Source organism: Plectropomus leopardus, chromosome 5 (assembly GCF_008729295.1).
Source record: "Plectropomus leopardus isolate mb chromosome 5, YSFRI_Pleo_2.0, whole genome shotgun sequence".
Classification (NCBI taxonomy): domain Eukaryota; kingdom Metazoa; phylum Chordata; class Actinopteri; order Perciformes; family Serranidae; genus Plectropomus; species Plectropomus leopardus.
The window spans coordinates 20914111-20940667 of NC_056467.1; the positions used below are offsets into that span (position 1 = coordinate 20914111).

At 40.7% G+C, this 26557-nt stretch overlaps 2 protein-coding genes across 8 annotated transcripts in view; one reads left to right on the top strand and one right to left on the bottom strand.

The window, feature by feature from the left end:
- The window catches only part of LOC121943437 (succinate receptor 1-like), a 58494-nt gene that overhangs the window by 22163 nt on the left and 9774 nt on the right, over positions 1 to 26557 (bottom strand). The gene's annotated exons all lie outside the window — the stretch shown is intronic.
- The window catches only part of LOC121942974 (muscleblind-like protein 1), a 74764-nt gene continuing 58172 nt past the window's right edge, over positions 9966 to 26557 (top strand). For 3 of the 7 annotated variants that reach the window (XM_042486307.1, XM_042486308.1, XM_042486309.1), the window contains exon 1: positions 9967 to 10072. The gene's annotated coding sequence lies outside the window, so the exon portion shown is untranslated. Of the gene's footprint in view, positions 10073 to 17560; positions 17638 to 26557 lie in introns of those variants that run through there. The other 4 variants (XM_042486304.1, XM_042486306.1, XM_042486311.1 and 1 more) reach the window with 3 other exon arrangements.

The following is a 26557-nucleotide window of genomic DNA, read 5'->3' on the forward strand; positions in this document are numbered from 1 at the left end:
CGTGCAAGTCGTATATGACGTGGGCGTAAAACTTAACATCTTCTGATTACGTTTGTGAATGAATGCTATTTTTTTCACTTTCAAATCTGCACTGTGCATTAAAGCGGGCAATTTTGCATTTGTATGGGCGGTTGAGTAACTTAATAAGATGTTTAAGTCAAGTCACGTCAAGAAGACAATGTATTTGTGTGAGTGAGCCACTGAGGGAGGGAGAGAGAAAGAGCGTGTGTCGGTGTTCAAAGTGTCGGTTAGATAACAGGCGTGTGTAAGTCCCGGTAAAATGATACTGGGCGCTTTAATAGGTCATTCGGATTCATGAAATAGCTATGTACAAGCTGCAACATACTCTTTTCTGTCCCCCACACTCTAAAAAGAAAATATATTAAAGGTTATGTCTTACTTGATTTCCTCATAAAACATTTTTTTTTTAAAAAAAAACCCCACGCGACGCAACTGGGTACACTAGGTTATTTAGAAATCCAGATGGTATGATTTTGTGCACTATGAAAAATACAGATGCTCATCTTCCTATCAACGTCATATTGGATATGCTGTAATAAGGATGTTTTGTATTTAGTGCACATCATGCGCTACCAGATGTCAGTCTGTTGGAACCGACAGCTGAGCTGAAAAACATGGCCACTGCCAGTAGTGGGGATAACATTACAGGACTGTAAACACCCGGCTTGCAACAGCAGAAAGGGCAGAGAGACTGCAGGGGGAAATGCTTATTTTCATATCTAACTTGCTAAATTAAGGGGTTTGCACCAAACCAGTGGTGGTGGTGATTGTTAGAACAGTGAACTAACTAACACGACCAAGGTGGTTTTAAAGAGTTTTATTTGTTTCTATCATGTTTAAAGGATGTGTTTTTACAATGACTGACCTGGGCAATTAAGCTTGACTTAGTTTGGTAAAAGACAGACACATGCAAATTTTTGGCTGGGACACAGGCAAAGTGAAGCAATGCAACAGTTAAAACTGGACATATCCTGCTCTGCCTCACAGGGTTTCTCCATAGTTCACCTTCTGTGTTGATCTGCTCTGTGAATGGTGCATCTATAACCAGCTGCTGAAGAAGAGTGTGTCCCCTCAGGGAAACCATTCTGACTTTGAATTATGAAAAAAAGAAATGAAAAACTGTTAGAAATCATTAAATATTGTTGCATCATCGGGTGTAAAGCATGGCCTCATGAATATGTACAGTGTGTGCCGAGGACTGGCAGTCACCGCAGGCTTTATTATTTCGCGAAGCATTTGTTTGTCCGATCAAACAGAAAATCTCGATTTCATATTGCCTTGGGGTTGCTGCAGGTGATTTTTCTGAGGTTTTCTCACTGCAATAAAAGTAGCAGTTTGATACCCCAGTCAAATTTCTTCGGAGAACAAACTGTAGACATGGGACATGTGAAATTGGAGTCTAGTTGTTTTTAATCATCAGATTCAACCCCAATTAGCTCAGAAAGTCAGTGATCCAGTTGTGATGCATAATGTTCACTGATACTTTTGTTCATGCATCTCTAATCAGCTTTTTATCTCCACATAAACAAAGTACAGTTTAGTTTTGTTTATGCATAAGTAAACTACAATAATTGCCAATTAGTTTCAAAAAGTATGTGCATCTTTTTGACCAAAGCATTTCTCTTCTGTTTACCAAAACCAATAATAAAAGCATGTTTCTGTTTTCCACTGTTATTTACCTTATGGTTCCGTAGCATCTGTTCTCGTTCTCAAACACACTCTCTGATAATCGTTTTCTCCCTTGTCAAGCATCTACACATCTTTCTGCCGGCTGCAATGAATCTAGAGGTTGTGCTTATGAATATTTACCAACAGTAAGTTACCAAGGGCAATCTGCTGAGATTCCTTCACTCCCACCCTGTTTCATTGGTACGCTTGTGGGCTTCAGACTGCATTTGTATGCATATTATTTTTCAGTACTCTCCTCCAAGCAGGGTCAGGCTTTTGGATCAAACCCCAGAGTAACCTACGTTACCAGAGATGTCCACATCCCTCCCACAATCAGAGCCTGACCTGCTGTAAATTAGTTTTTTTGCATACTCACATTATTTTTCATTTTCATGGCTTTTTGAGAGCAAAATGAAGTCCACATGAGCTCTTACTAAATTTTTTGGTACCTGACTGCATCTTTAACTCATACTCAGTCTGTACATTGCACGCTGGTTTTGCTGGATGCACACAGTATACGCCCAGCAAGACACTGCTACAAACAGGCAAGGTTGCAGCTACATTGCACCATTCTCTCTTTTGGCGTTAACAAGAAATTTTCTACTATCCAACACTTTCCAACAATTCACATTATTGTCCCAACAATGGAGTGGCATTCATCTGTGGAACGCAGTCAGGGGCAGCAGTGCTGAACTGGTTGTCAAGCTGACAGCCAGAGGACAGTAAGAATATTTGACTGAGAGGCTTTTAACCAAAACAAATGGGGGTTATATAATCTCTATTTAATGCTTAGCTTTCTGATTGCACAATTAACCTATCATTATACATTATCGTAGCCTTTTAGTTGAAGTGCTGTGTGGTGGCTCGTGTATTTACTTAGAAGTGGAATAAGCTCCCCAATGAAATCCATCTTTTCAAACTACACCTTGACATACCATATTTCCTAAATAAATAAAAAAATACAACGATGAGTGTTAAGGAGGAGGTTCAGAAGGAAAGGTGCACCATTACAGGTATCCGTCAAAATTTATCAGCCTTGAAACATGGGCTGTAAATCAGCACTGCCACCACATGTGATGCTCATTAAAAACTGAATGAAAGAGTGTGCAGGGTTTAAATAGGGAGTAAACAGGTTAATGAGGAGTGAACAAAGAGCGAAAGGAACATATCAGTTCTAAGGAAAGGGAAGAAAAGGAAGTACAATAGTTGCGGAAGATAAGTCTTCAAATTAAGGAAAAAAGGAGTCTTTACTTCAGTAAGCATTGGTATTGAAGAGTAATTTGAGTTTTTTGGGTGGGTAAGGGGTGCACTTCAATTCTTTGGTGATATTCAGCTCTTGTTTTGAGGGAGTTCACTTTGTACAGAAAGCATTGGCCAAGTAAATGCAATGTCATGGCCAGCCTTGGCATTTCAAGGCTAAAAGTGAGCTTATAGATTTTGTAATTAAATGTTTGTATAAGTATTTCACTGCTGAAAAAATTGTGTTTTCATAAAACTAGGCTTTCCATGTAGTAGAGAGATGCAAAATGTTTGACATTGGTGCTATAGAACCAGGGAAAATAGTGAAAAAAGGGCTGTGGCAATGTCTTTTCCTGAGGAAAAGAAAACCTACAACTACCAGAATGCACTGTGCTACACTGGACCAATAAACCGTCATGCTGATGGGTGAAATAATATGCGGTCATGAGTCAAAAAACAATATCGTGGCCGGCTGGACACAAACAATCTCATATTACAGTTACACTGTACACTAAAATGTTTCTGAAAACATTTGAAGTAAGAAATAACAACACAATAACAGAATTTGGTTCAAATTTGATCAAGGTTCCTTAGTTTTACCATTTGATCAGATTTTTTTCAACCTCAATTTATACAATACAGGGAACAATATATTGTCCACTTCCTGTGTATAAATTCTTGCATTACAGCCAAACAGTGCACTAAAATATGTTGCTAAAAATATTATAGGCAAGAAATGGACAATTCTGTAAAAACCAAACCAACAAATAAAAAACAAAAAAAACTTGTGGTTTATGTTTGACAAGCACTGGCATGTTTTACAGTTTGATCAGAATTCGGAATTTGGATGAGAGAGACAGAAAAAGCGGTGACCTTCTCTTTCAATGCGTATCCATACTATACTATGCTATACTATACTATAGTATACTATACAGTTATTTTTGATGGAAGTTTACCATAGTTCATTTAGACATACTTACCACATTGTTAGGACACAATGCTAGTTGAAAATTGGCAAAGTACCACATTAAGCGTACTCCTGGCTTCACATTAATTAATATTATGTGCTGATGATGTGGGAGGGGTTACTGGTTTACTATTTTTGGTCAGTTTATTCTGCTATGGCCAGTTTTTGCTCCTGCTGGTTTCCACGTCTTACAGAAACTACGCTTGGAATTTTATTGGTGTTGTTGTGTGGTTGAAGTTTCTCAACCTCAAACACCAACAACTTTTAATTTGGGCCTAAGGGCAGGGCGATGACAACATTGGATATTCTGTTTAGTGTTTAGCCTTGGCAGAAAACAGATTGCTGCATACTGTTTGTGTGAACCTCTCTTTGAAATGTTATGGCAGTTTTGTTTGTTTTTTGCACATATTAAGCAATAATATATACATTTTGTAAATTATTTTCTAGTTGCTGAAAGCATTGCTGTACAGCAGCCTTTGTTGTTGTGCTGATACAGAGAGTACTGTTGATAGTTTGCATGTGAAAGAATACTAAAAAGATTTCAACACTGTGATGCTTGCCCATTCTGTTTGGTGTGCATCTCTCTCTGTGGGAACAGACTGATTATAACAGAGTCAGACATCGAACCCCTCACCCATCCCCACTCTGTCTCTCAGACAGAGATGAGGGAAGATGTGTTTAAAAATAAATGGGTAAATATTATTTTGCTGTCAGATGCACGATTTGAAAAGCCCGTTCAACCTTACACCAGCAACTGAAACTCAAGCCTTTAATACTGCAGATGTGCTGTTTACAGATTACAAACAGGGTCCCACTCTTTAAATAGAGCTTTAAAATGCATTACTAGTTAAAGTATTTGTGATGTAGTACTGTGCTTGCATCAACAAACTGAGCCGTTAGAAATAGTTTGTCCTCGAGCTTAATAAGATAATAGGCAATACTGCAACTGAACCTTTTAGGTTTACAGAATGCATATCTGAATATGATCACAAACAGGAAACTAATGACATCCATTGCTGCAGATAACACCTCTGTTTGACTTTCCCTTTATTTTACATGCAATATGATAAAGCAAACTAAATGTCACATTTTTACCATACTGCATGTATCCTTCAGCATCCACTATTGCAATAGTGAGTGCCAATGATCTTTCACAAACGTTCTCATTGTATCTACTGTAACTGCTACTTTCAGCTCAGTCTGTGCATCCACTGAAAACTGAAAAAGGCTAAATAGATAAATAAATAAACAAACAAATAAATAAATAATAAATTCTGTATATTGAAAAGCCAAGTTTAGCCCACTCTGCAACTTTTGTCTGGGCTTCTTCCATAAAAGTGGATGTAGTGTTTTTGTTTACTGTAGATAATCAAGTGATAGTTCATTTGGATACAAACTGTGTCCAAAGTTAAAATTTTGTTGATCTTTGACCCCAGGTTGCTCTGACCTCCACAAGCACAGGTAATTGCTGAAGGCTACCGGTTGTGCTCAGAATAAAAATGGAGGATAGAATCTTAAAAGATGGTTCTGAAAGTAGCCTATTTACACAATCACATCATCATATTCAGACCAAAAAAATGAAAAAAATACTGTGGCTTAAGCATGTTCAAATAATGGATGTAGCTACCATGATGTCACCCACTGGTTTGTGGGCTGCTGATTTAAAGCTGTGAGTTTGGCATTTCAGCCATGGCGATCTTTGGTTTGTTGGAGCTAGAATTTACCATATTCAGACAAGAGGCTTGCGCTGTGGAGGAGCTTCCTTCAGTCTCACACAGGCTCCGCCATTTAGTGGACTCTATGGATGCAGTGGGTGGAGCCTGATGAATGAACACCCTGTCGTGACACGACTTCAACCCACCCACACAAATCCTGACTGGCTTAAGGTTAGTTGCTGACAAAAGGCTGTCTGATGGTGTCATATGCCTCCTTTTGTATTGATGACTCCACATGAAATAAGGTAGGCACGTTGCAAATTTCAGTGGGTGAATGCATGCTCATAAATTGGAGCATACTTATGAGTATGCATTTATCTGATTCTGTGAGTCAGATAAAGCGTACTGTTTGCAAAGTTCATATTGTGACATGTGAGTTTGTAAATGGCTTAAAACTAATGCTGAGTATCTACTTATTAATATTTGCCAATAAGTTAGTTCCAACAGCTTTCACTCAAAAATCTGGCATTATGCAAAGCATCACACGCAGTTCAAGAGCCATTTTGTTTCTGCAATAATGTGAATATGGCTCAAGACCTAAGTTCCTGTAATGAAGTAAACACAGTAACACTGTATGTAGGACCAGAAACGTTACACAGTATCAGAAAGAGGCACAATGCCGACAATACAGGTATAAGAAATCCACATCCAGGTGGACAAAAGTCTGTGTGTAGTAATAATTACACCTGCGGTTCCACCACCATCATTATGCATAAGCCTAATCAATGGTCATTGCGCTTAAGGGGTATTGCGATGTTGTTAATGAATAGTTCCAATGAGCAGTGAGCTCTGTGTGTGCATGTGTGTGTATATGTGCGCAAACGCACGTTAATGTCTCTAATGAGTAGATTTGGCACACAGAGCCTGTGGACACCTGCCATTGCCATTAGTCCCAAAGAGCAGACTAATCACTGTGGCTTTCAAATCTGAGTAGGTTATTCAGTGTCCCTCAACTCAAGGACTCTTCATTACAAGGAGGACATGAGGGTCCAGTGATACTGCGAGCTTGTGCAGATACATTCCAGATGCACAATAAATGAGAGCCACAGAAAAGCCTTTCATATTGATTAGATGCAGTTTCCTCTGTTGTGGAGCAGTGGATGCCTGGAGGAGTAGGTTTGAGAGTCAAAAATACATATTTTTCCTCTTACCTGTAGTGCTATTAATCAAGTTGCATTGTTTTGATGGGAGTCGGTGAATGCTTGAGATTTCAGTCCTCGATGTCTGCCTTCTTTCGAATATAATGGAACTAGATGACACGGCTCATAGTGCTCAAAATACATTTGAAAACCTCAACAGCCATGTCTTTTTCCGGAAATCATGACCTGGTTACTCAAGAAATTTCACAAACGTTGTTGTGAGCAGTTTTAGGGAGGAAGTATTTTTCATACCAAATACACTCACCAAACGAATCACTGTGCAGAGGAAAGCGTGCATCAACTCAATGACAAAAGGCCTGTGCTTGTAAAAACGCCGTTAGGCTGTAAGGATAGGCTGTAAAAAATTGCAATAAAAATACGACCAAATTCTAAAACTAATGTGCAGGTTTTCCAAAAGACACTAAAAAACAATAAATTCTGATGCCCTTTGAAGCAAACCTAATGCAAATTGTAGGCTGTTGTATGATTTTATGGCATTATGCATTTTTTTTTCATTTCATTTCATTTTCATTTTACCAGGCCTAGCGGAGGGATAGATGCCACATGCAGATTAGCTACAATATTACACTGTAAGCTTCATATTGTACTGTAGAATATTGTAATTAATGGCAATTTACTGTTGAACTAATGATGAAAGTAACAGCCCATTCTCATTATGAACTCTTAAAATAGAGCTGCTTTTACAGTGCTTCTAGCATTAGTTAGCAGCATCAACACCCGATATGTGGGCGGCTGGTGTCAATTGAAAATGTGGCTGGACGAAACCTGTCGCATGCTCATGACTTGCGGTAGGATGGTGTAAAGCTGAAATGCCACCAGTATCGGTGTAATATAAGGAGCACAAGGTTGCCTATAGGGTGGGCAGGAGTGGTGGTGAATGGGTCCCACAACAGTGGATTTTCATGCAGGACCCCAGTGTTTTCTTCCTGTATAATTTAATGGGTTTTTTCTACACTTTACTTGTGCCTCCTTACACTAATCCTAACCATCTGTGTCAGCATGTGCATTTGTTAATGTTCTGGCATTGGTTACCATGTGCCTATGCTGTCTAAACATAACCACTTGCCACATCATCCCACCATGTGAATTTGTTGACATCACATAGCGGTATCCCAGAATGTAAACAGCATATGTAGAAGGATACCTAAGTCATGATATATAGACACAGAAGTCCACTGCAACGTGGCAACAAGACAAATTGACATGGCACGTGTTGAAAATAATGCATGATTTTACATGAAAATGTATTACAGTGTAGCCAGCTCAGTGGTGCTTTCAGTTTCTAAGTGTTAGTTTGAATGAATAATAGATCAATGGTTCCTCCTGAGCAATGATACAGTTCAGTAGAAGGACAATTGGTCCTTCCAACAAACAGCTCACAACAAGGTCTGCGGATTATCTTGCATAACTTGGTCATGATTCTGGAAAGAGACATCAAGCTGAGTGCTATCTATTTCCATTATATTGGCGAGATGAATATATATTTTACATAGGTTTGTTTTCGGGTTAAACTGTCTCTTTAAAATAGTGGCACATTCATTGCAGACCCAAAGAATAAAGTAGAACAGCAAGTATGAATTGGCAACTTGCTTCGACAAACAAGCACACGGATCCTGGCACATGCACACTCATGACCATCTGTTGCTTCCCACTCTGTCTATACCTTACCCTGCTCCCTTTCCCTTCCTTTGCCAAGCTCACTGATTAAATCTGCCCCATAAGAATTTCAACAATCAATGTTCAGTGAATCCCAGTTCCTACCTGTTCCCATGGCTACTGGAAAGACAGAGAACAGGACTATGGGAAATGTATTTTTTTATAACCTTTAACTCGTTCTAGTTCCTTTGGCACAGTGGTATCAATCATCTTGATCCAAATATGAACATGTAACATATTTGTTTTGGTGACAGAGATGACTCTTTTAGGGTCAGGGGTTGGGAGCAGAGTCGGGGGGAGTGCAAGATCGAGTGACAGAGAGGAAGAGAGAGCGATGACAGCTGCAGGAGAAAAAAAGGAAGCCTAGATATTGAAAGACTGAGCGTTGGGGGTTACCAGTGTGATGGTTGTGCTGCAAAACTCAGCTGTGAGCTGCTGATTTACAGGGCCTGAAGGACAGCCGCGGCCTTCCACCCACTCTGTCGCCATGGGAGATGGTGGAGAGGAGGTCTCATCTCCTTTTCCTTCCTCACTGTCATTCTCTTGTGTTTACAGTATCCCTTTATATCTCTTTGCCTCCACCTCTGTTCTTTTTTGGCCTATCAGCCCCCTCTCTTCCAATAACCCACCAAGCTCTTATTATCATTCTGAATCAGCCACTAAATAACGGTTAAAACCAACCTCCAGGAAGGAGAATGATGATGACAATTGAAATAATTACACCAGTGGGCACGGTCAGTCTTTCTGTGTCTACCTGCTTACATGCGTGTGTGCACACGTCACATTCGTTCAATTGGTCAGACCAGCTGAACTTCCCGTGTTGGTAATGTGACTAAAATGTGTGTTATCAAAGGGCTGCAGGCCTCAGTGAACTGGCAGTAGCAATGAAAAGAAGGAAAGGAACCACAAACAGGAACTACAGCCTGCTTCCAGGAACCACAACATCAACCCCCACACTCAAAAGCAACACACACACACACACACACACACACACACACACACACACAAGCACAATGATGCATGTGCACACAAACAGTATCTGTCTCTATTCTCTCTGACTATACACCGCCCTCTCTTTATCTCAGAAGGCAGAAGCAACAGTTGGTGATCACATGACCACAATTTCTGTGTGAGCTGGTTAGCTCAGGCTCAAAGTAAATGCTAAATAGAAGCATTATAAGCAAAGAAAATGAGTTCAGTTTATTGAACATTTATCACTTTCTCGCTATTTAAACAGAATATGCTGAGAGAGAGTCTGTAGAGCTACAAGAGGGAGAGGGAGGGAGGGAGGCTGTTGCCACGGCAACCAGAGCCGCGGCGCTCGTCATCATGAGGCTTCTTCTGCATTGTGTGTGTGGACACAGCGCGTGTGAGTTCACCCTCCTCTCTCCAGACAGGAGGCGAGGACATCCCCCTCTAACACTGTGCCAACAGAGAGAGAGAGGAGGAGAGAGAGAGAGAGACACAGCAGAGAGAGAGAGAGAGAGAGAGAGAGAGAGACTGAAACCCCATAATGCACTGCACGCTGCAGGGCTGAAGTCGTGCAGATTCATCAGTTCCTGTTCGGGAAGGGGATTGTGTGTGAGCACACACACACTCCGTACACCCAGACCGAGTGCCAGTGAAACACACAGACAGTCAGGCAGGTAAGACAGCTTTTCTGTGACCGTATGGACAACCACTGGGTTTACAGGATGATCTCTCTATCTGTCTGTTGCTGCCTCTTGAGAGCAGGAGAGGGGAGAGTTGCTCTATAGACACGACAGGGTGTCATTAATATTTGACATGGAAGGATTCCGACAACTTCCTTGCCTGTTGCGAGTGATTGGTGCTGTTGTGGAGTTTGGGATTCATCAAAAGCAAGGATATATCTTAGAGAGATTTGAAATACCTGATTTGCATGTGGAATACATGTGTTACTTTTTGTGTGTTACTAGGTTTCGTTTTGCATAGTTTTTGCGCCCCTCTAGCTTGCAGATAGTGTTTGACTGTAGCTGAATAAACTGGGGAGGTTTTGCATGTAGGCCTACAGTGTAACTTTTAGAAAAGGATAACTTGTGTCACACTTTGTATTTCTGATCACCTGTGTGAGAACATTGGGTACAGTCTTGCATAATGTTACAGAATAATTTAAATTAATTCAAAAATGTAGTCAACAAAAGCAACAGATATTCAGCAGTAATGTGGAGAGTTTGAAAGATAGTTAATGTTGCATGATTCTGTCTGATATGCTTCTTGTAACACTACAGTAAGACAAATTATGCTGTAAAATGTAAGCTTAATGTGCCCTTAAAAAAACAGTTTGAGTCAGTGACGCTTTCTAAGATATACTTTAATTACAATGATCACTGATGAGGCATTTTTGGATTCATTTTCTAAAGCTCTCTGTAATTAAAACTTAATATACAACAGTCTGTCCCACAGTGCTACAGTTACTTCTATGACCTAAGTTTGTTTTTTGAGGTTTATGCAAGTAATGACAAGTTACAGTAATACAGCTGATAGGCAGCTAAAAGTGTTGCTTTTCCATCGAGCGTCAGTTTGTGGTTTAACGGCCACTGAGGCTTGTGACCGTATCTGTTGCGCCAGAGACACAGACAGGCTGGAGAGTGTGACTGCAGCAGCCTAGGGCAAGGACTCTCAAACTTTATTACCCCAGGACTTAAATGGGAAATTTCACTCTGCAAGCCTGTGACCCAATCGTGAAATCGTGATTCAACACGGTCATGTGGAGACATAACGCAAGTTCAGAATGAGGGTTTAGAGAGAAAAAAAAATTGAATTTAAAGTTGATTATTTCTAAACTAAACCTTAATTACAAATGGTCATAATTTAATGTTATTTATATACAGACCACTGATGGAAAATAACTAAAAGGGGCGGCTCTGCAGTAGGAGATAGAGCAAGTTGTCCACTAATGGGAAGATCTGAATTTTGCACGGGGTGTAGGATTATCCTGTGTGTGTGTTTGTGTGTGTCCCTTTTTCATTATTCTGTGTCCCCTCTCTAAATTAGATGTGTTTGCAGGTCTGTGAACACAGTACAGGTGGAGCTCATCATGAACTTTTTTTTTTTTTACTTTCTTTAGCAGCTGTTCGAGTCATAATTGATCTGTCTGTCCAATCAGAGCTCATGGATGGATGAAGGCAGCAGCTGCTATTGATGCAACAGAAAGCAAACTTTTAGACACAGTACAATCAACTTAAAAGTTTCACTTTCACTGCGTTTGGTACTCTGCTGCTCCCTCTGTGCCCAGAATACACTCTATGCTCCAAGAAAATGGTGAAAAGCATATCAAATGGTATATATAATTAATCATGGTAAAACCCTGTCAGGCATGAGAGTCCTGCGAGACTGGACATTTAAGATGTTTTATTTGGTGTGGTTTATTTATAATATTTCACTGAGAGAACAAAGCAGCAATGCCTTATTGCATTATCCAAATCTTCGTCGAAACTTGCCATCTCCAGTGTGTAAGTTGTTGTCTCCTGAGGCAAAGACAGTTTTGAAAATGCTAACACGCCGTTAGAAGCACGGGGAAAGAATGTGTGTCTAAAACAACAGACAGTGGCGGCTTTACAGCCACAGTCTACATCCATTGAGTCAGCCTACAAAGGCGCTAATCAAATACAAGTCCATTATACCATCAAACATAAGTTGTATTGTCCCAAAATCCAGCTTTGATATCAAATACAGCTCAAGGTCAATTTTATTTATATTACCCCTTATCACACAAATGTCTCAAAGGAGCTTTGTGACAGTTTTACTTGTGTATGTTGCACCTTTTCTCAGTGTCTATTATGTGACTGTGGGAAGCTGTTTATGCTGAACACTGTAACGGACTATGCAAAGAGCTTTTTGCGGCTTGGGAAATGGAATGCAAAAGAAGCCGTAATGCAGATCAGACATAAAAAATCTTTTGAATATTCAGTTTGTCTCCATTTAGCTCTGATGGAGCACTGCTTCTATCTGCACTTCCCCTGCAGAAATCCACCTGTCAAAACTCAAAATGGAAAGGCTCCTCTTTTTCATTATGGTTCCTTTCATTAAGAGGCCCCTTCACTTCGCGACTGTGTTGTCAGGTGATAGAATTATCCACAAGACAGTTAGATGACAGTGGCTTCTATATCTCTTTCTCCACTTTGTATTAATACAGCGCTGGCGTTCAGGAGAATCAAAGCTGCCTGATAAAAGTGTGTAGATATGTGCCTATATACTGTAGTCATCTGGGTATATAAGGTCTTCTTTAAAGGAAGTGTTATAGTTCAAGATAAAGCGGAGAGGCGCTGTTAGCGAGTGAAAAAAGAAAAGCAGAAGGATGCTTATCTGTCTATAAGTTCAAACATAACAGTGGTTACACCAGAGCTATTTCTGTGGTCAGTTTAGGAGCTTTTTGAATAATGGTCATTCATATATTCCACTTCTGGTCTGTTTCCCAGATTCCCACATTTTCCACTGAGGTTGCATGTGGGGGGCCCCAGAATGTGTTGAACACAGAGCTGTTCAGACAAACACGAAAGAGGCTGTTTTAACAGACTGAATTAGGTACTGTTTCTTGAAGATCATCTGTTCAATGATTTGAACAATAGAGCAGAACTATGTTATGAATGTTGAAAACCTCTCAGACTCACACCGGATCACACTGCTGGATTTTCCGTTCAGTGAGATCCCTCTCCAACTTCTCCAGTAGATTTCCTTTTACTCTTGGTCCAGCTCAGGCTTTGCCTAGCAGCGAGGATCAGCGGTGATATATGAATCCAGATCTCCTTGTCCAACTTTTAACTCCTCCTGTCTTTGTTCTCTTTCTCGTCTTTTTCCTCATTCTTGTTTTTAATGATCTGGAACACCAAGGACACATGTTCATGGATCTGTAGCCCTGTTTTGATATGATCTGTATGAGAGACAATGTGAGAGATACTGGCTTGTGTTAGAAAGCAGTGCCTCAGAAGTCCTTTTTGCTCTTTCCTCCATACACAGACATCAGCAGAGCAGTAAGCAGGAACCTTAGTGTGCATTAAATTATCTGCAATTGCAGCAATTATCTACAAGTCCAAAACCTTTCACTATGCCTTGTTTCTTCATTACTGCGTTTCTCCTTTTAGACTCGAAGCCTGACAGTGAAAAGTGCATTTACTCAAGCGCTTGGTATGATTTTAAGAACTTGTTATTTGCTTGAGTATTTCCATTTTTGTGCACTTGTATGTGAGTGGGGCGGGGGGGGGGGTGGGGGTGGGGGGGTTCTTAGAAGTTTCATATTGTAAATCCTTACAATGCAAACATTTAAAATAAAATGCACAGTGAATTCAACTTTTAAATTAGCTACAACATCAGCTTGCTGCTTTTTATAATGCATGGATATTAATACTTATAATTAACTATAAAATAACACATTGCAACACTGACAGTGGCCATTCTGTCACAAATGTTAGTTGTAACTTTTGCTACTTTTCAATATTCAATAATTGCCATTGTACAACACTGGGTTGCACAACAAAATGCAGTTGTAGTCCTTCAATACCACACAAGAAAAACAAACCCAAACCAGGAGTAAGGTGCATATTAATCTATTTAATTTTATCAGGAGGAATGTAAACAGCAGCAACAAAAGCACTGGTGCATTCTTTGAGAAGAAAATATGGTTGGCAACCTAATATAAAACAGAGACATCATGGAAACCTTGTCCATCATCTTTGACAGTGTTTGAGTACCAAACATCTCTGATGCAAACAGAGTCGACCTTCCTTGTCCCACTGGATTCCCGCACTCAGCCTGGTAGAAGATGTTCTGTAATGTATGTCAGGAACGGAGCCAGATGCTATAAACTTTTGGGGCTCAGCCCAAATCTACAGAATTCTGGGGGCATGCTCCACTGGGGGGATTTTTCCCAGGCACAGCAACTATACACACATCTTTCAATCCATTTGACGTAACAGAATGCCTACAAATGTTTACATAATTTAGGAAAAACAAGAGTTGACAAGCAAAAAATCCATCCTGTAGAGCCTTTCCGTCTAATTGTTCTATAACCCTCTTCATCATTCTGAAACCACAACACAACAAATGATGATTGATGTTTAATCCTCCCCCCTAAAAAGAGGCAACGTTTGTCTGAAGTTACTATTTTTAAGTTGCTTAACATCACATAACATGACATGGGTTGGGTAAAATTTGGCATGTAAAGAACTGCACATCTTGAAACCTATTTTTGTTGTACTGTGCTGGAGTGGAGTTAACAGAAATCTGCTAAACTGAATCCCCGGTCTAATAATTCGGTCAACCCTTATGAACAAATCAAGGATCTGCAATAAGTAGATTTGGTCTGTATTACTCTGAATTGACGGTTATGCCAACACAAGGTCTTTTACTCAATTAGATTTTATTAGGGAAAAGTATAGAAGGATAAACCACATAGGCATATATTATTAACCCTAACCTTAACCGCTTAACCCTAACCACCCACAAAAACATTTGGGCTGGAGCCCTTCCTCCGCACCTCTGGCATATGTTTGAATGCAGGTGACCTACTGAGGTTCCCATGAGCAACCCAGCTGGATAGGCATTAATATGATGTCAGAAAGACTTTTGATTTTTATTTCTGTCACAAACTGGCTTAGTGAATGTGACAAGGAGGGAGTCCACACAAGAGATTTAGCTAAACCAATCATAATTTATCAAACTAAGACGAACTCAAATGTACAACGGAGTGTGGAAATCATTAAGCAGGTGTGAGGTGTGCTGTGGACAATGATGCTGGGTGCTGTAGTAAAGGAGAGAATGTGTGAACACCTTGCCGAGCTTTTATAATCTGGAAGGCCCAGGTGAGCGTAGCCGAGCTAACGACCTCCCATGTCAGCAGCTGCCTGATGAGGAAAGCCATGTCAGCCTACAGGACAGTAGGAGGGGCGTCAGGTGTCGAATAGACATTGAATTTTGGTTGGAATAAATTACAATGATTGACAATAATTATAAATGTCCTAATGTTTGAATTTCAGCTTGTGTTGACATCATGATGTTTTGCAGATGTCTGTTTTTGTTATTTTTGTTTCTTCTCTGCATCTAAAAGTCATCATTCTACATCAAAATGATGACATAAAACAGTTAAAAAGCCATTTGGTTTCATCTGTTGTCAGTATTCTGCGTCAAATCCTGACATTGAACTTTTGTCGCCAGACGTCACAACCTAAATTCGACCAAAAATTTCAACGAAGAAAGACACTGGTGGCCAGCAGGGTAAGACTGTAAATCTGTCGCTGACAGCTGTGCTCTGAGTAAGGCAAACAAGAATAAGTATTTCCTTACAGGGCATAACTCAGATTTACTTTAGAGCGAAATCATTTTCCAGAGAAAACCGTTATCAGGTCCTCCAAGTCCCATTCTGTTCTCAACAATCACAATTCAACATGAGCATACATAGAGACACTGTTACCCCTTCACAGGTCAGTTTAGTCCTGAAAGACAACTGCAGGGCCTTTTTTGGGCACATGTCGGTGACTTGCCGGCGCTAAAGTTGAAATTCCATATTACTGGCGTCTGTAGTGCATTGCTTTGACTCTATGAATGAATTGATAAATATTTATAGGAGCTGGGGCTAAACATTAACACTTAGAGCAGCGCAGAGATCCATCATAGGTGCTTTTGAGGGCAGGCTGCAGGCTGCCGTTCAATCAACACCTTTCCCTTGCGCATACACACACACACACACACACACACACACACACACACACACATGCACACACAAGCCAATACAGTGATAAATTCCAAACACACTGATATATTGCAGCCACAAGTCAGTGATGTGGCTCTGAGTCACTTGGTAACACCCACCTGACATACACGCCTCCGCACACACACACACACACACACAACACCACACACTCACACATGGTCACATAGACAAACATGCACCTGACGTAGTGTTTGATGGAGTTAGACGCCATGGCAACAGAGCTGTGACTCTTGCTGTCCTGTGAGTGGACTGAAGCTGTGGAGGAGGGAGGAGAAAGCTACCAGCTAGCGCCGCTACTCAAGTGCAGCTATTATTATTCCCAATCTCTCTTTTTCTCTGCTTTTCCTTTCTCTTCACCACAATTGCTATCTACTACATGCAGCGTTTTTTTTTCAAGTGCAATACCAAGGCTGCAAGTTGAAATAAATAAGAAATAAAAATATAAAAAACTCAAGCAGAGGAAGTAGAGAAGGCAGAAGAGAGGTCAGCAGGCATGTATTTTTAACGCCATCGATTTTGCAAAACCTGACACATCATCAGAGGGAATCGCGCTGATTCTCACAACCTCACAGCCAGACAGCAGTCCGGATGGCGTTTTATTTGTTGACATATTATTTTTATCTCGCCCTCCTTGCACTCTTACTCGCTGCATCACCCTGTTTTAATCACAAAACAAAATGATTTAACACCTCCTCTCCTTTTCAGCCTCTGTTTAACCCTTTTTAATGTTTTTTTTTGCCTTCCAGTTTGTTTTCTCCCCCTCTCTGCTCCTGTCACTCATGTTTTATGAAGGTACAGATAAGGAGAACTGAGGGAAGGAGAGAAGGGGAGGAGAGGGGGGTGGGGGGTGTGCAGGTGGACAGGTCTCACAAACAGCATCTGTATGAGATTTACTGCCTGCAGATACAGATGGCGGAGAGGAAGAAAAGAGGTAGAGGGAGGTGTTGGAACAGTGCAGGTGAATTGCATTTTGGTCTCGGGTAGCATTTTCACGGTCTGATTGTCAGCATTTGTTAACATACACACATGCACGCCGGCGAGCACACACTCCCGCGCAGTGTGGGAACGTGGCTGTTGACAGTAGAAGTTTGTCTGAGTTAAGTTCCCCCTGCGTCGCCCTCCTCCCTCTTTTGCATATGATCCAAACGAGAGCTGTGAAAGGTGAACTTGCAGCCTGCTGTGGATAAATTATGTGTGACATGTTTAGCTGTGCTGCCTTATATGGAGACTGGTGTATCTGAATAGAGTAGGGCTCGGCCAAGAGGGAAGGAGCGAGGGAGTGAAGGACAGGGAGGGAAGGAGGAAGAGGAGAGGGGAGGAGGAGGAAGGAAAAAGAGGCAGGGGAGGGAGAAAGCAAAGGAAAAAGGAGGGAGGAGGGGGCAGTGACGGAGGGAGTGAAAGAGAGGAGTGTCGCGAAGCAAGCATGAGGTTTTCACTTTCCATTCTCCCCTCAGCAGCAGTCAGATGAGTCCTTGCAGAGATACAGTAAGTCTTTGCTGTTTACTGTGTGCATGTGTGTGTGTGTGAGTTACTTTGTGTTTGTTTGAGTTTTCCCTGCTTACATTTTCTGCTCTGTTCTGCCATTTGGAATGTTTTTATTCACCATCTGGATGTTGCGTGCTCTGTGTTGATGTGTTTGAGTCAGTTCTATATGTCTGTTTGAGCGTGTGTGTACATATGCAGATGACCAGTGTGCCTCACTGCTAATGTGTGGTAGTTTGAGGCGGGACAGTTTTAATGTGGAAAAGAGCTGAGCAGACAAAGGAATGGGTAACGTTAGTGTTTAATGTTCCGCAGAGTAGTTAGCACACACACACACACACACTCGCGCACAGAGATGCACACTGACACACATTCCCTTTTCTGCCAGACTACACACTCTCTCTCTCTCTTTCTCTCCTGGACTACACTGATATCCCTGTTGTGTGACTCCCACTGTTAACACTAAAGCTAAATACGCACTCACATTTATGGATGAATGAATGAAAAAACACACCGACTCACTCAGGAACACACTTACAGATATGAACAGCCCCTCCACTCCTTCTGTATAATGACTGCACTACTGGTGTTTACACTACGGCTGCCCTCAGGAAATGATTAAACTCCCCCTGTGCCCAGGCCGTCTGCACCAGTCTGACACACAAGCACATTAACAACATTAACAAGCATGCATGTGCGCATACAGAATCATCATTCAGATTTTCATGTTGTAGTGGGAACAGAATTTTACTTTAATGGCTTAATAATTAACTTAATAATTAATAAAGATGTGTATACAAATAGTGTTATATTTCTGTCAGTATTTCTCCCAAAAATCTGCATTTGAGCAGTGTTGGTTGTTGACTGGAGTGGCGGCAACCTTAAAATTATAAGGTTCTGTCTAACATTTTTGTCAAAATTTAGTTATTCATACATTCTTATTTGTGACAACTTATTAACATCATGTGATGTGTTTTTTTTTTTTTATATATGCATTTTCTGACTTTATTTAGAAAACTAAAAGGTTCATCTCTTTTTTTGGAATGTAAATTTTTGACAACTACTCAGTCAAGTTATCAGAGTTTGTTATGGATTTATGGAGGCCAAGGATCAGTGCATGCATGCCATTTTAATGGAGAAACTAACAAAATAAAAACATTGCGATGGAGGGCTGTATTTAAATTTTTTAGTATGAACAACATTTTAATTGACTGCCAAACTGTAACAAAAGTTATCTCAGGACGAGGGTCACAATGGTATGAGGTTTTTAGGGTACAATAATTGTATCAGAAAATATCCTGGCATATGGCATTGCACAATTACTATTGTCATTATCAAATACAATGACTTTTTAAGGAATGAAGACATACGTTTTTTTCTCTGTTTAACAAATGCTTGATTATATCGGACACTACTGAAACCACTTTTTTAATGGAAGTGCGTGTAAAAAGGCTACTGTACACTTTTCATATACAGCAGTCCAGACAAAAACTTTTAATTTACAGAGATGCGAGAATTCAAACAAATTCCCACCAAGAACAAGAACATAATGCGATAGCAAAGACAAACTTCCTTTAAACGGGCAGAAAACTCGAGCAGAAACAACACTCTGTGGTGGATGGCCATCTGCCTGTGTTGGTTGGGCTGAGGGGGGGGGGCAGACAAACACTTGTTTGTTTTGCATTAAAAACATAATTACTGCAATCGGTTCAACATGTCAGAAATACATTAGCTTTGGGGTCCAAACACGTATTAATCTTCACAACATCTACAACTCGTTGCCACTTTTCCATGAAGTTTGGACACCTGCACTGTGCTGCACTGTAAGCAACTGCGACTGGAGATGATGATGCCAGTTTTCCATACCCCATGCAGGCAGTTATGGAAGAAGGTGTCCCTTACTGTGGTGACATACTGGAGGGTCAACTAAGCTGTTATGACTGCAGTTCTTAAACTAATAAGCTTAAAGACAATGAGAGCGTCTCTAGCTTCTGAACTGTGACATATTTCCCAAGAAAGCTGAATATTTAATGGAGCACAGTTACAAGAGGAATTCACATCAAATCTTTTGCATTTGATTTGACTGTAAAAAAGAGGATGGGCTATGGTGTGATTCTGAGCTATGGTGGAGTGTTGGCTCCACACATTGTGTATGTGTGTGTCCATGTCGTCTGTGTTCTGTTGAATGTCTATGACACATTTCGTCTAAGGAAGACAATAAAGGCTCATCTTATCTTAATTACAAACCTACCCTGCCGTTAGATCATGAGCAGGACAAATGACAGATGTATGACTTAGATGTCTACCACATTGTTCTAGAAATGGAAACAAAGTTTTTGCCTGCTAATATCGAAACACATATCTCTTTCAGTCCCTCTTCATATTGCTCTGTTAGTCACTGCATCCCACAAATGGTGTAATGTGGTTTTATATGACTGGTGTGGCTAGCTGGTTGCCCAAAGTGTCGTTTGATCGAAGGAACTTTTGTAAACAGCCCTGAGTGCAGAATGAGTCATCAAACATTGAAACCCTTTTACCGGGCTCTGCAGAAAGAGAAAAGACAGAGATTTTGATGTAAAACAATAGGAAACTGATTTTTTTTAACATATATTTGACATACAACAAGAGATAACTGATCAATTAACTGAGGGACACAGGATTAAAACTGAAAAAGGTATTTTTTTTATTTCATGTTGACTTAAGTGTATCTTCATCTTATTATTTGCAATGTTTGCAACTGGTCTACTGACAAAAAACAAAAATTCAATTTAGCAACCTTTCATCAAATACATGAGTTTTCACAGTTAGTGACCTTCATGACTAAGTCCAAAATTTCTGTAGCCACACACCTCACAGAAAAGCTTTGCAGGGGTTTGCTGGTGACTTTTCTGCAGTATCACAGCAAATAAGAGCTGCTTAGAAAATGGAAAGTGGTGATATTAAAGTAATCTAAATTTTGGAATAGACAACGTCATATTGCCTGAATGTTGATGGAAATTTGCTGTTGGCCCACCTGCCAGAAGAAGCATTGTATGTGTATTTTATTTACCGTATTTATTTTTTGTAATAAAGTTGCATTTACCAAACTGATGCTGCAGTAGATGCTGCGTCTATCTGTATATTCCCTGTTGTTTTGAGTACACACCCTCTTCTTGCCCAGTGATCCCAACACTCCTGTCTCTCTTTCACAGATTCACTTCCTCATCCCCTCTCGGCCTATTATCTGCCTTTCTGCTTTTTTTATGGTTTGCTTTGTGTTTCTCTCTCAGTGTCTGACTCTCAGTGGGTTGAAAAAGCTTCTCTGCAGATCAGAGCAGGCAGATCTACAAGGTCATTAGAGTATAGCACAGCGAGAGCGCAGAGGCACTCAGATACATACTGAATTTCACAGCACACACGACTCTGACTAAACAACTGTGTGTGAGAGAAGAAAGAGACTAACGGCGGAAAAGTGAGGGGGAGAGAATGCACGGCTACCTGCGTTTTAATAGTGTTGCTTCTTAAAAAATGAGGTTTTTCTTCGAATTTGTCCTCTTTTCTTTTCCTCCCCCACCTTTCTTCCCTCAACTAATCTGTCCTTTAGAAGTGATGTCATCTCCCTGCTGTCCTCAGAGCAGTCTGTCGAATGCAGATGAGCTTTGTGCTTGTGTGTGTGGGAGAAAATTAGTGTGTATGTGGCTAATGACATGAGCACCCAGATACCCTGATTTACATCATTCAATTTTTGAGAAAAAAAAAAGAAAAAGAAATTGGGACGGATGCTTTAAACAAGGTGATGGCAGGATAACCTGAGTGGAAATGACTTTGAGTCCCGAGCCACGGAAATTCAACCCGGAGCACATAACTGGCACATACACAGTCGGTCACTCAGACAAATGGTTGGGGGAGTCCTACGAGGCTATTTGGCAAGTGGCAAAATCACAGTGAGTCAGTCAGTGGCGTATGATTGCTGCTTTCCCTGCCGTCTGCAAAGCTGTCACTGGACTAATGCACACTAGTGGAAGATGTAATCTATAGTAAATACAGTTGGCTCCACGGTGGAGCCCTCTGTGATTTCCACAGATTAAGGTGTCAAACTGAATCACTGGTCATAGACAGCTGAAGAGTACAGATTATCCCCTGTTTGGCCAAATGCTGCTCTGATGACAAGTCAGAGATTCTGCACTTCATATGTGTGTGTGTGTGTGTGTGTGTGTGTGTGGCTGCGATTTGGAGAACTGATTATTTCTTCTGGGGAGCATTCACTCCTGCGGTATTTCCCGATTTGATCAAAACTACCAGACTGCGGAATGTGAAGAATTCGCAGAAGGCCAAATCATTAGCGTTAATCATCTCCATCTATTGAGCTCTGTAATCTTTACAACAATTCTGCTATTAAGCTTTGCAGCCATTCAGCCTCTAATCAGTGATCATCTTGCTGTTACTGAACCGTCTCCTGTAAAGGATTTTCCACTGTCATAAATTATTCTTATCTCGCTGTACTTATTGTATCGTACTCTGTCTGAATCCCCTGTCTCACTCTGCTCCCATCTCATTACATGCTGAATATCTCCACTCTGTCTTTCTCGGGTCGTGCCACCTGTTCCTCCGCTCCGTCTACCTGTCTGTCTGTCTGTCTGTACATTTTTGTTTTGTCTTTTTCTACTGTCTGCCTGCATGTCTCAGTAACTGTCTAGTTTGGCATGTGTCTGAGAGTGAGAGCAGGAGAAAGTAAAAAAAAAAAGAGAGACTGTTGGTCTTTTTTCATGTCTGATAAAGGCCCCCGTGCTTGAAATGCCACATGCGGAGGTGGTAAATTTACACAAGGGAGCTTTTCCAAAGTGGGCAGACTACTTTTTTTTACTGGCATCTGTCTGCCTCTCCCTCCACCTATTACATCTATACCCCTCAGACGTCTCTTTTTCTATCACTTACCATCTATCTGTCTGTCTATCTGTCTTCCTGTCTGCGTGACTCTTCCTCTCATTCTCGCCATTTCCCAATCTTCCTCGATCTCCCACCCACACACATATATCATACACACACCTCCTCTATTGCTATTCCTGAGAGGAGTAGACTAGTCTGGCAGCGGGTTGGTTTATGTCCATGAACTCAATGACACCCTGCCGCTGCATTACACCACACTGGTACTACCACAGCAGGTAGTCACACTGCAGTGGAGATAGAGTAAAAAAGTGGTTGTAGGCTGTAGATTAGCAAAATGTATGCGGAACTGCCCTCCTCCCTGACAAACGAATAGGTAACCATAAGCATATATTATCTCACACCCCTATTCATATAGGTGTCTACTCCAGCTGCCTCACCCCCTGTCTCTGTGTGCACGTCAGGCTGTTTAAACACTTGTGCTGATATCACAGTGCAGACGACAGCTTGCACACGTGCCACTTGACTGCCCTCGTCATCCCTCCTCCCCTCTGTTTGTCTTACAGCGAAGGAGGGAGTCATAGATTGCATGTGGTTATGTGTGTGTGAGATGGGGAGAGTGCGCACAGTTGATGTTGTGCATATGCATACATATTCCTCATATGGCTGTGTCCTGAATATCAATGCACTCACTGACCTTCCATTCATCTCTGTAGTTGTGTATCCTTTGTAGATGATGCAGATCTGCTGTCTCATGGTTTGTGGTCAATACTAATGTGTGTGTGTGTGTGTGTGTGTGTGTGTGGGTGTGTGTGTGTGTCTGACACTAGGGGATGAAATTAAGTCTAAGATTACCCTGATGGTACAGTCTGTGGAAACATCATTGTAATGGAGTATTGTTTCAGAATGACCAGCACTCAGCTGAAGACTGTTGGATCAGATCTCAATCTTGCATGGGTGTGACTGAGCGTTTGCTGGACACAGTTCACGAGAGCATTATTAATGTCATTGTCCCCTCGGCAAGGTAATTGAGCTCATTAATGTTACAGAGATGTCCATCTTTCAGTTGTCCTCAAGCAGTTTAAGGAGAAAAGAAATTTATTGTGACTGAGATATGCAATAGATATATGGAGACCAAACACAATATCTTTATTAAAAGGGATATGAGGAAACTTACCCAGGAATCCATTATTCAGTGTCATGTGATTAATTGATTTATTTTTAATAGAGTGCTGCAGGTGTGACACTGTTGTGTAGACTGTCTTGGAAGTTAACATCCCCTTGGTTCCCTCTTCAAAAGCCAGTGGGATTTTTCCATTGGCTTTTGGATTATTGTAGAAAATAGGATAAAAAAAGTTTATTATACTGACACGTTCTGTTGAGAAAAATAAACTCAAATTAACCTCAGAAATTAACGTGTAACTTAGTTAACTTAGTTTTTTTCTGTGCGGTGTACCAGATTTTGCTGCACAGTGAGTGCTCCTGACTTTGACGCTACTCTTTGCAGCCGCAGATACACTACAGTGGCGCAGAGTGAGAGAGAAACTGCATTTAAAGTTGAAAAGGTGGTGAATTTACAGCTCAAAGCAAGTTAATACTATACAGTCTCTTGCTTTTGTCGATATCTAGCAGCATCAAAAAATGTTGTTGCACATTTATGATCTTAGTGCTGTTAGCTTGATTACTGTATGATGTGGGTGCCGCCGTCACACTGAATGTCCATTCAAACTTTAAAACTTTACACAGAAAACAAAACAAATTGTCAAATAAAAGTAATGGACAGCCAAATCCATTTTGACTGTCATAATTTCTAAAATGAGTACAATCCTTATGTAATGACAACCCCTGTAGTTTTATTTAGCCACACTCAAATGTGTGTGGGGAAAGTGGGGAAAGACCACTTGAAAGGTACCATCAATACCATAGTAGCTTGGCTACATAGCAGCCGATAGCTTTTCCACTATCTTAAGGGGACAGTTCACCCTCAAATTGGAAAAAAGAAAGATATTTATCCTCTTACCTGTAGTGCTATTTATCATTCTAGACAGTTTTTGCTGTGAATTGCAGAGTGTTGGAGATATCAGCCATAGAGATGTCTGCCTCCTCTCCCTTTAGTATACAGCAACAACACAGCACATGACATTATTAAATTGCTGGTCATGACAAAATTCAGTGTTATGTTTTGAGCCCTTCCTCCCCCGCGAGCTGACCCCATAGGTCGTAAAAGGAGCTTATTACCCGTGTTTACTTACATTGTTAGGTGACAATCTCGAGTGGCCATGCTAATTACAGGAGCAAAGGATAAGGTCAGGTGAAGGAGTATTAAGAGCCACAAAGTCTGTGGTAGTAGAGAGGTTGAGGTAGTAAACCGGTCAAACAAATAAAGGACTTTTATTTAGGAGACTGCTGTTTGTGTGCATTTTGACACCAAAGGTCATTGTTGAGTCACATCATCACAGTGTCTTGTGACATTAAGTATTATGATTCCACTCCCAAACCTAACAACACAGATAGGAGTGTTATTTTAGACAGGGTAGAAACGTAGAACCTATGTGGTTGTATTGGCTGGATGACTTGTGTGTTTTTATAGAGCACTCAGTAGTCAGCTGCTTTGTAGTCCAGTTGGACAATAGTGTCACCACAGGGTTAACTTTGACAAAAATTTGAAATTCTAAACTGGCACACAACCCCTCTGGCTCCAGCTCACCTCCTGGCCTGTGTCAAGTGATCAGCCAGCTGATGATCAGCAGCTTTCTGTTGGTAACACTGACTCAAAAATAAACTGAGATAAACAGTGTGCAACAACAAAGCAATCAAGTACACAGCCTGCTAATGCTGTGGTTTTTTTTTAATATAAGTAGCAAATAGTGTGTTTTGTTCTTTAATATAGAATCAAGGTCCTGCCTCTGCTCGCTTTTGCACAGAAACAGCACCATGTCATTTAAGTTGAAGGTAAGACTGAAGGAGTAACGTGAGGTTTTATCTGTCTAGAGACTTCAGGGTCAGAATGATCAGTGGTAAACTGAGAGTCATGATTTCTGCCAGACAACTTCTTGCCTGCTTTGACATTTCTGTGCGTGACTCTGGTGTTTTCATTTTATTTTGGTCATCTCCATATTAATCCAGCACACCTTCCTAAACATGAAAGATAGCAGACTGAAAGTAATGTTCAAGTTCCACTCACATCTGCCACCCTTGATGATAATTATTCACATTATCATTAAAGGTCCCATATTGTAAAAAGTCTGATTTGTATTTCTTTTTTGTTTTGATTGAAAGGGAGATATAAGTGCTATAAAAAGCTTAATACACAGAGTAATGCATGCAGTCTGTATTCAGACACTGCCTTCATATGAGCCATTAGGACTTCTGTGAAGTTGTGATGTCACAAATATACTTTATAAAGGTAGGAAATCCTATTACAGCGCCGTTACAGTCATTCTCCAGCTGCAGTGACTATGCAGAAACAAAGAGAGCGCAGATGTGGCAGACGAGAAAACACTGACCAATCAGAGCAGACTGGGCTGTTTCGGGAGGGGAGTTTAATGCCAGGTGCTGGAAAAAAAAAAGTGTTTCAGACAGACAATGAATACAGGGATATTTAGGCAGAAAGCTAGAAAAAAGCCCCAAATACAAGTTGAAACCTGAAATGAGCATAATATTAGGGTTTTAATGTACCTTTTTTTTTAGAATTGCTAGCATATTGGCCAGGCTGTTTTTGAGGTTTGTCCTGGCTGTTTTGTTGCTATCCTCTTGTCTAATTTTCATTGGCACTGGAAACGAATGTGGTTCATAAATTTGTTGCTTTTTTTCTTCCAAGAAAAAGAGACGTCAGCTACAGGCAGAGCCATAACCGTATTGAAATGCAAAATTCTGCTGATTAGTGTTGCAGGTCAAGCAAATAAAACAACTCTGGGCAGCATTTGATATGTTTAGAAGCATAAAATGTTCGATTCTTTCTGCAGGTCATGGAGTCAGACTGCATTCAAATTTGTACATTGCTCAGCTTTCCCTCTGTCTTACACATTATCTTTTTTCTTTTTTACCCCCCAAAAAAGTA